Consider the following 9366-nt stretch of genomic DNA (forward strand, 5'->3'; position numbering starts at 1 on the left):
AATTACATAAACTTAAAAATGCACCTGTGGATATTTTTAATCTTAAAAGATGATTATTTCTTAACCAAACATTCCCAATCTTATCCAAAGGCACATTCTTCATAGTCACTTACACATATGTAAATTCTGAATTTAAAAAGCTAATTCACTTTTAAAGCATCTGCTTACCCAAGCAGGCACCTGAACAGTTTCCTTAGAATACAGAATATACTTGTTGTTGTTGCTTGAAATAACCAAAAATAAAACAAAAAAGGCAAAAAAGAAATTTCTTTAAAATATATCACCCATATAAAAATGTTAGTAAGGGGTAGCCAACTCTCTGGTAATTTTTCCCAGAAATGTTAAGTGATTAAAGAGTAAGGCACAGAAAGATTCTCCTGAACACTATCTACTGCACAGCTGCTTGAGGGCATTACAAGGCTGAATAAAGAATGTTCATTCGTATACAGGGATTTAAGCACTGTTATGGGCTTTTTGTTTACTTTAGTTTTGGTTTGATTTTCTTTTTAAAACTATGCCCTAATGCCAAATCTTACATTTTTTTTTCTTTTTCCTGTTGAACTGATGCTATGTTAAGATATAAGCGCAAACATCTCATAAGTGTTTTAAATCCATCCAATTGTTTGAGAAGGCATACGTGCTGGGCCAATGAAGCCAAAACATTAGAGCTAGGAATTTTGATGAAGATAATAATTGCTTACAGACCAGCTTGTTTTAACTTGCTGAACAAAGAACACAATTTTATACCACATTTTCATCACAGGCTTCTTCTCTGCATAATCACTATTATAATGAACACTTTTAAAAGAGAGATTATCTACAGGTTAAAGAGTAAGGAAGTTATCAATTAGATTCCATCATCTTCAAAATTTCACTTACTCGAACTTTATATTAATTAAAAAAAAACTCTTTTTGCTGGCCTAAGCACTGTTTTGAATCTTTACAAACCATTTGTTTAGTGTGCACAGCATAAATCTAAGAACGAAGACACTCAGTTAATTTCTAATGCTGCCCTAGATGGCTCTATAGCCTTGGATATGTCAATAACTTCTTTGTGCCTTAGTTTATTTCTAGGACATCTCTATATAGCAGAACAGTTTCATCTTTCTCACATCTGAAAGCTGCATTCAGGCTCCGTGCCTATGTCAGGAGTTACTCATTCTCCCATTAAGTTACTTTCATCACTTACGGGCCCCTGCAATAATTCAATATTCAACCAATACTTGTTAAGGACCTACTCCGGGACAGGCAGTGCGGTGGGGGTAAGGATGAGCTCTGTTTCTGAGAGGACAGTAATATTAGTTTCCTGACTAACAGGATCGTCTCAGTCATCCTGCTTGTTTCACCCAACTCTGGATTTCCTATTCTTTACTTCCTCTGAAATACATAGCTGGAAGTCCTAAAAATTAAGGTGGTGTAGATTCACAGGATTGGGCTGAGGCCGTCGGTCAGTAATCAGATTGTTACTGGGCCAGGCAGTCTGGGGAATCAACATGGCTTCAAGACAGAGATAAGAAGTCATGGAAGGGATCAATGTCACCAATTCACAAGACCAAGATAACTCTTTGTGCATGGTACCAGTGGTGACCCTAGCTTTGCCGAATCACTTTGCCCTTATAACTCCAGCCTCTAAGACAGAAGTCTCTGGACTCTGGGACTCTGCTGACTCTTGATTCTCTTAATGCAGGGAGCCATTCATCTCAGCACATAAGCCTTCAGTATCAGTAGTGTAAAAGCAGGGCCATGTCTTCCGACTACATCTGAAAACTTGTAAATTACAGAGACAAAGGGAGGGTGGGAAATGAGAAACCAATGTTGTCCAGAGTATCAAGAGGACAAGTTCTAATGGCAGACCTTGAATTTGAGACTCCGAACTTTGGATATGTGCTTATCACTCCCTATCTATCCATCCCATTGGTGTTTGCATGCCAGTCTGCTATACTCTGTCTCTGATGTGTTGCTTGCTCTAATCCTTGCCATTCAGAAGTTATCTTGGTCTGATCCATGGTCTTGTTCTGATCTTAGATCAGAACAAGAGGACCTAAACTTGCTCACATTTAACTGCAGTAGGTACCTCAAGTTATTATATCTTTCTGTATCTCAAATTTCTCATCTTTAAATTAACACATTTGCCATCATATTCCCTCAAGGATACATTTATACTTAATTGAAATAACATGCATTCTGGGATCACAATAAAGTTATAATATGCTCCTGTATTCCTAACTATATAATAAGTATTAAAAACATTTAAAAGTATTAAAAATATTTAAAAGTATTAAAAACAAATTTACTCCCTAAAAGAAATAAAAATTTTGAGTAATTTATTTTTTTTAAAGATTTTATTTACTTATTTGACAGAGAGAGAGAGAGAGAGACTACAAGCAGGGGGAGGGGCAGAGAAAGAGGGAGCTGCATAGTAGGGAGCCTGATGCGGGGCTTGATCCCAGTACCCTGGGATCATGACCTGAGCCAAAGGCAGATGCTTAACCAACGGAGCCACCCAGGCACCCCAACTATATTTTTTAAATATAATATCTACTTCATGTCCCAAAATATTTCTGAAATGGTATATGAAAAGAGAAAGAAAAATATAAGTAAATTAAGTAGAGCATACTCTTCAGAAGAAACTCAACAGTGGGTTCTGTTTCTTAATGAGGAAGGATTTTGAAAATGTTAACAATTATCCCATGATTAATCTTATGGGAAAGGAATATTCTAATTACACTGGGTTAACTCACTTTAAGGCTTTGATGTCTCTGCTAGTGAATTACTAAAACAGAGGCATTTTTTTTTAAAGAATTTAAAGACAAGAATTTTCATTGTGCTAATATAAAGAGTAGACTCTAAAGTCATATAAAGTATGCTTCTAAAATTTAAAAGAGCTAAAGGAGATTCCTCATATCAATTCCTAGGAGATGCCGTATCTGGAAGGGTAAACAGAAGCAAATAGTTTTCTGAAATTGTGCCAAGGCTACATGTCCACTGCCTGGCAGGAAATGCTTTTGGAGGGCCTAGATAAACACACCATCATCTTTTTTGGGAAAGATCTTCTCCTTTAGATTCTTACAGAGCAAATGTACTGAGTTTAAACTAGCATCATAAACACAATAAGCAGAAAAGGATTTTTAAATTGTGGTACCTCTGTCCTTCACTTTGAACATACATGAGCCTCACTGTTCAGCAAGCATAGACTCAATATGTACTTGTTGAAATTTGTGAAATTAAACCTTATCTTTCCATTAATTTTCATTACGATTTTCGTGAAGCTTTATCATATGAGAAATTTTCATTTAGCAGTAACTCCTCCCGCCGTCCTGGGATCGAGTCCCGCATTGGGCTCCCTGCTCCTTGGGGAGCCTGCTTCTTCCTCTGGCTCTCCTCTCTCTCTCTCTGTCTCTCATGAATAAATAAATAAAATCTTAAAAATAAAATAAAGCAGTAGCTCTTAATATTTTAACATTATACAATGATGTTTTCTTGCATTTATATAGCAAAGTGTTTTTCAAAATTATTTCACATCCATTATCTTTTCATTTTAACATCTCATTTTCTAAGTGCTAGCACTGAGACCAAGCTAGGACTTATGAGATGTTAGTATAAAACTTAAGTCAAAGATTACATTAGAGGACCACATCTAAAACCAATTAGTGTGAAACATTTTCTAGTACATTTCCCTCTGTCCATTCTATGCGTCAGATAATGGATCCCCAAATCCAACTAGTGTATTTACTAAAATCATCCCTTGACCTCACCTTTTACTTTCTTAAACTGCAAAAAGGATGATGGGGATCTAGCTGTTGACTCAGAACACCTACTATTAGCTGGAGAGACCTTCTGCCTTGTGTCAAGCCTAGTCAGCCCTTTTGTGCCTCCTCCCTCCACAAGCCTGCTTGCTCTATTTGGCTACAGTCTCAACCACCAATCTTCTTTTCCTCCTTTCTCATACTGAGAGCATCCTCTGCCCCACTCACCTTATGCCCAATCTTGCCCCGTCCACAATAGAGTAAAATTTCCCTGGCCCAAGGAACAAATACGAAAGGTGACATACCTCTCTACCTGCCACACCTTGTCCTATAGTCAGGTAACTTCGGATAATAACGTGAGCCACCTCAACTTTGGTGTCCATCTTCACATTTTACAGCCACCAGGCATAACTTCCAAAATCCCCCCCAACCCGCTCCCTCCCACCCAAATAGGACATCTTTGCCTTAGTTACTATTGGGTCTCATAGGGGAAAAAAAATACAGAAACTTTGTGTGTAGACCATTTTATGATCTCCCCACAATGTGAAGAGGATAGTGTATGACTGAAAAAAAAGTCTCAAAACTGAAGAATACAAATATTTGAGTGTAAACAGCATATTTTAAATAATACAATCACCCTATTCTCTCTTAAATTTTTAAATGTATTTCTATTATTTCTTAAAATGAGATACACCTATAATTATAATTAGGTAAACTTACTACAGGCCAGGGCATATAAGTAAAGTTTACCCTAAAACTGTTATAATTCTAACCCTGGAAATTTGGCTTCCTACTTGACTCGTGAGAGCTTCCTGAAATGGAAATACATTCCAACATCAATATAGAACAAAGACTTAATACATGACCGCTGAACAAATAAAGGAATACTGATAGAAATAATAAATTTCATCCTAAAAAAATATATAAAAGTAAACTTATGAGAGTCAAGAATTATATTTTAAAAGGCTACGAAGGATATAACATTGGAAGGGAACAGTAAGATCTAAATATTGACTTTTAAAAAGCTGCTGCATCTGTCAGGATATATTGTGTCAGTTTTTAGGACATTAAAACTCTACATAGGGACAATTACAGAATGATGGAGTAAGGAGGTTGCCAAATCATCTGTCGAAATGAACAATAAAACTATACAAAATTGTCCAAATAAGCATTTCAGGGGCGCCTGGGTGGCTCAGTCGTTAAGCGTCTGCCTTCGGCTCAGGGCGTGATCCCGGCGTTATGGGATCGAGCCCCACATCAGGCTCCTCTGCTGGGAGCCTGCTTCTTCCTCTCCCACTCCCCCTGCTTGTGTTCCCTCTCTCTCTGGCTATCTCTATCTCTGTCAAATAAATGAATAAAATCCTTAAAAAAAAAAAAAAAGCATTTCAGCAATTGGGGGGGGGGCAGAAACTGACCAGAGGTACACAATGGATTGAAAAGCATTTATTTTATAAATAAACAATAGAACTGCTGAACCTCTGTGAGGAAAGTGGGCATCTGGGACATCAGAGACCATTCCCATTCCCTAGTCCTGACCCCAGCGCTAACACGGTAGTTCTGTAAAAGCAGAACAAGCCATGAAAACCAGCAGTTCTGCTGCTGGAGGCAATGACTTGATTTGGTGCCCAGGGTATTGTCGGAAATAAGCGACCTTAGAAAACAAGTGGTAAACAATCGGGAAAACTCAACATTACAGCTGGCTGAGACTGCAGTATTGGTTGGGGCAAGCAACAGACCAGCCAGCAATTTAACAATGAGATCCAGGGAACAAGCTAGTCATAGTGGACCTTGATAAACTCTCATGCATGTATCCTGGGTGGTCTGGAAGGTATACCTGGGTCCTAGGTATGCATTGCCAGAATGCGAGGCCTTGCACACAACTGAAAATAAAAGTCGTAGCAGACTTGATGTTGTGTTCCCCAACCTGTACACAGATCATTTGGCAAACCTCTTACGCAACCTTGGGTGAGGCAAAGATTTCCTAGCAACCAAAAGCGCAATCCATAAAAGAAAAAAATTGGAAAATGGACTTCATCAACAAGATGTTTGTGTTTCGATAAACACCATTAAGAAAATGAAAGACATGACACAGACTGGGAGAAAATACTTACATATCACAAAGCTGATAAAGAATTCTTGGTCAGAACAAGAACCCTTATAACTCGGTAATAAAAAAACAAGCCAATTTAAAAATGGGCAAAAGATTTGAATAGACATTTCACAAAAGAAGAAATAAGAATGGCTGATAACTATAAGAAAATGTGCTCAATATCAATAGTCATTAAGGAAATGCAAATTAAAATCACAATGAGATAGTACTTCATACCCACTAGAATGACTATAATCAAATGATAAACAATAATAAGTATTGAGGAGGATGTGGAAAAACTGGAACCTTCGTACCTCACTTATGGAAATGTAAAATGGTACAGCCACTTTGGAATCTCTCATCATAGCATTATTCATAATAGCCCCCAAGCGGAAACAATTAAAAGGGCTATCAACTAGTGAATGGATAAACAAAACGTAGTATATTCATATAATGGAATATTATTCAGTCATACACAGGAGTGAATTACTGATAACCTGCTACAATACGGATGAGCCTGAAAAACATTACGCTGGTGAAAAACATTGTCTGGTGAAAACCAGACAAAAAAGGTCATGTATTGTATGATTCATTTAGCTGAACTGCCTAGAAAAGGCAAATTTATAGAAACAGCAAGCAAAGCCGAATAGTGGTTGCCTGGGTCTAGAGGCGGGAGCTGAGACGAACTGCATATGGTAGGCACAGGAATCTTTTTCAGTTAATGAAAATGTTCCAAAACTGGATTGTGATGATGTTTGCAAAATTCTATACTTATTAAAATTTATTAAATTGTACAATTAAAACAGGTGAATATAATGTAACGTAAATTATACTTCAATTCAATAAAGTCTTTTTTTAAAAACTCCACATGGATTCCAACTATTTATATCTACCAAAATTACCATTCCTTTAATCTCTGATAGTTTTTTTAAATGACAAAACTTTTCCCTAATCATTCCTGCCCTGCAATCAATTTTTTAACTTCCAATTTTTTAACAGGTTGTGAAAGCTAATTCTTAGAACTTTGATCCATTTTCTTTAATCTATATAATCAAGATGACAATTTTGATAATGAGTTTCTTTCATTCCCCAAAAACCCAATGAGTTGATGTAATCAGGCAAAATGAATGCTCTAATGACTCAGTCTATAATACTACTTTACAAAGCTGTAATGATTCTAAAGCTCCCTAAGTCTGCTGAAGAAATAAAAATACCACCTGTCAAATAAAATGATTTATACATTCTCTGGTATGTACAGTATAAATCATTGTCAACTCTGGCATGATACCCACTTTTACATCATAGGTTCTTAACCCTTTTTTGCCCTCTTCATGTGGAGAAACATAATTTACATTTGCTCTTCACTAGACTTCTTTTTTTCTCCTCAAGAAGTCCCAAATACAGCACCAATCTCTTTCCTCAGATTTCAGGAAAAAAGATGTCCTCCAACCCATCTATTCCCCAAAATATAACCTAGACAAGGTCTGTGTGTTCTCTGTAATGTATCTACCCTTGTGAAGACAGAAATCATGGAAGACTGACACCAATAGTTCGGTTTTCCATTGATGATCAGATATATTCCTGATCCTATGCCCTCCTTTTGCTGTTCCATTTCCAAGTCTCATCAGTGGCTTTAAGAAGTACCTGGCTTAGGGGCGCCTGGGTAGTTCAGTCAGTTAAGCATTGGACTCTTGATTTTAGCTCAGGTCGTGATCTCAGGGTCCTGAGATGGAGCCCCACGTCAGGTTCTGTGCTGAGTGCGGAGCCTGCTTAAGATTCTCTTTCCTTCTCCCTCTGACCCTCTCAGGTCTTCCTCTCTCTCTCTCTCTCTCAAACAAAACAAAACCCATTTAAAGAAGTACCTGGTTTGGGCTGTGTTTGATCCACAAAGGGCCTGACGGTAGGTCATGTTTCATCATCATTCCCAACGAATCTTAAAAAAGGGAAAAAGGATTCTATCACTCTGTGGTTTACAGTTCAAACCTTGAAATTATAAAAAAAAGACATGTATAAATATATTTATAAATATAAAAATAAATGCAAAGATTTAATTTCATGTCAGTCTTTAGGCTTTAGTGTCATTCTAAGCATCTTCTTTCTCATATATTTCTAAATGTTAAATTCTGGGAAAATTAGTTACAACTGAATATTCATTATATTCATTAAATTATGTAGGTAGATTTTTTTTTTAATCTGGCCTAACAGGGATCTATTTAAATAAAAAATTAAGTCAGTAAATTCAACAAATGTCTACTGAACACATATTACGTAACAAGCCCTGGATATTTGGGGACAAATTAGGAACAATTTCCACCTTCAAGGAGTTCATAAGCTGTTGGGGGAAAATGAACCATAACTACATATAATTTAAATCAGATTAAGATAAGTACCTCAACATTAAAAAAAAAATCCATGGAAGCAGAGGTTGTACCTGGAAATAGCAGAAGATTTCAAAAAGTTGACTTGACAAAAAGAAAGTAATGCTTCAGCTGGAATGGAATTGGAGGTGGGAGGTAGTAATAGAATCCTGGCGAAGAAAGCCAAGTGACATGAGGTATGCAAGTAGTATCAGGTAAGGGAGAACATACGGGGAGACAAGGCTGAAGTCTGATTAAGATAATAGTATTAGCTAATACTTATCGAGCATTTACTATGTGCCAAGTACCATTCAAAGCACTTTATTTGTATTAATTTATTTGATCCTCACAACCTTATGAGGAACATTCTATTATTCCATTTTAACGATGACAAAACTGAGGTAGAGAACGGTTAAATAATCTGTTCAGAGTTACACAGACGCAGACAAATTATGGAGCCAGGATTTTGAAATACGTAAATAATAAAGGAAAAACAAACTGTCTTACCCCCCAACCATATTCATTATAAAAGCAGTTAACAGGTACTTTAAATATCTCTTCTCTTATTAATTCCTGGGCCACACTTCCAGACTTTGCTCAAATGCCTCCTTCTCTAAAAAGCTTTTCTTGATGCCCCCAACCGAACGATATTTCTTTCTCCTCTAAGCTTCATAACTCTTCGTATCAATCTTATAGCAACAGACTATGAACAAAATCTTAATATTTGGTTCCTAGCATTACAGATTTTATGTGCATCATTCTCTCTTTCTTATTCTGCTTTAGCCTGATTCACTGTCTATTCTCCCCAAGTCCTAGGACAGTGCTCGAAGCCTTAAAATGCTAGCTAAATCTGTGGAGCGCTTACTCTTTGCAAGACATTGTGCTAAGCATTTTCGAGGAATTCTCTCACAAAATCCTTACAGCAACCCTATTCCTGATTCACTGCATTCAATAGCTACTTTTAGCCCCTTCTGTGACAGATGAAATAACAGATGCACCTTAACCTCAGTAAGCAAAACAGATATGGCCCCCACTCTCAAGAAGCTCACAGTTCGGAGATTGGTACTCTTGGTAACCCTAAGTATCGAGAAGAGGAAAAGTGAGGTTCGAAGAAGTTAAGTTTAACTTGCTCGCCCAGAATCACACAGCGAAAAGTGGCAGAGTTGGAATTCGA

Source organism: Ursus maritimus, unplaced genomic scaffold, assembly GCF_017311325.1.
Source record: "Ursus maritimus isolate PB19 unplaced genomic scaffold, ASM1731132v1 scaffold_16, whole genome shotgun sequence".
Classification (NCBI taxonomy): Eukaryota; Metazoa; Chordata; class Mammalia; order Carnivora; family Ursidae; genus Ursus; species Ursus maritimus.